Consider the following 1,865-nt stretch of genomic DNA (forward strand, 5'->3'; position numbering starts at 1 on the left):
TTTTTTTTGACTGAGTCTCACTCTGTCGTCCAGGCTAAGTGCAGTGGTGCAATCTTTGCTCACTTCAACCTCCGCCTCCTGGGTTCAGGCAACCCTTCTGCCCCAGCCTCCCAAGTAGGTGGGACTACAGGTGCGTGCCACCACCCCTGGCTAATGTTTTTTGTGTTTTTAGTAGAGAGGGGGTTTTACCACCCTGGCCTGGCTGGTCTCAAACTCCTGACCTTGATCTGCCCGCCTCAGCCTCTCAAAGTGCTGGGATTACAGGTGTGAACCACCACGCCCTTTAAGGTTTTTCTTTTTTTAATCTTTATGGCAGTGACTTATCTACTGGTAAAGATGTTTTTTAAATTGTGATAAAAATACACATAACAGGTGTGGCACTGTGGCTCAGCCTGTAATCCGAGCACTTTGGGAGGCTGAGGCGGGAGGATTGCTGGTGGCCAGAAAGTTTGAGACCAGCCTGGGCAACATGTCGAGACCCCGTCCCTACAAAAAGTAAGAAAATTAGGCCGGGCGTGGTGACTCACGCCTGTAATCCAAGCACTTTGGAGGCCAAGGCGGGCGGATCACCTGAGGTCGGGAGTTCAAGACCAACCTGACCAACATGGTGAAAACCCATCTTTAAAAAAAAAAAAAAAAAGAAAGAAAATTAGCTGTGCCATGAGGTCCCAGCTACTCCAGAGGCTGAGGTGGGAGGATCTCTTGAGCCCAGAAGCTGGAGGCTGCAAGGAACCCTCTTTGCACTACTGCACTCCCAGCCTGAGCAACGGAGAGAGACCCTACCTCCCCCACACCCAAAAAAGAAGGTCAACGCCTGATTGCATCGCTGCAGATACGCCCACCCGGCAGGTCTAGCCTGTCCCACCCTACAGGCGCGGGAATTAACAGGGTCTCCGCGGTTCCCGCTGGCTTTTTAAAGCTCCTGCAGCTTCAGCTCAGCTCAGGTCGGTCTGCAGTGAGCCTCGCTGCCTGGGATCTTGGACTCCTCGGTCGTCGCAAGTCGTCTGGTAAAAGTCTTGGGTGCCTCCTCTTCTGCGCGGTTCGGGGTCCCGGGAGGAGACCTCTGCAGTGGGCCCCCGGGCCGGCTGCGGAGAGACCCGTCTTTCGGATGAGGGTCCAAGGAGCTTAGAGCTGCGGATGTGGGCAGGGATTGCGGTGGGATTGGATGAGTGTCCAGAGAATCTGAGACTCATTTCCTGAGTTCAGCCTTACGCAGGGGCACCGCTGTATGCCAGAGTGACTGCAGTCTTCTATCGGCGGTGATTTCTCTCTTCTCCCTCCCTTCCTCCCTCCCTCCTTTCTTTTCCTTTTCTTTCCTTCCTTTCTTTCTTTTTCTTTCCTTCTTTCTTTCTCTCTCTCTTTTCTTTCTTTCCTTTCTTTCTTTTCTTTTCTTTTTCTTTCTTTCTATCTTTCTCTATCTTCCTTCTTTCTCTCTTTTTTCTTTTTTCATTCTTTTTTATCTCCCCTTTCTTTCCTTCCTTCCTCTTTCTCCTTCCCTCCCTCCCTCCTTTCTTTTTCTTTTTTTTTTTTTTCCCTTTCTCTATTTCTCCTTTCCTCCCTCCCTCCTTTCCTCTCTTTCTCCCCCCCTCCCTCCCTCCTTCCCTTCCTTCCTTCCATCCCTCTCATTTCCTCGCCTCTTCTTTCTTTCTTTTTGAATGGAGTCCCACTCTGTTGCCCAGGCTGGAGTGCAGTGGTGCAATCTCGGCTCACTGCAGCCTCTGACTCTTGGGTTCAACTGATTCTCCTGCCTCAGCCTCCCGAGCAGCTGGGATTGCAGGTGCCCTCCACCACACCCAGCGAAGTTTTTTGTATTTTTTTTTTCTTTTAGTAGAGACAGGGTTTCACCACGTTGGCCAGGTTGGTCT

This window comes from Cebus imitator, unplaced genomic scaffold (genome assembly GCF_001604975.1).
Source record: "Cebus imitator isolate Cc_AM_T3 unplaced genomic scaffold, Cebus_imitator-1.0 Scaffold846, whole genome shotgun sequence".
NCBI classification, from domain to species: domain Eukaryota; kingdom Metazoa; phylum Chordata; class Mammalia; order Primates; family Cebidae; genus Cebus; species Cebus imitator.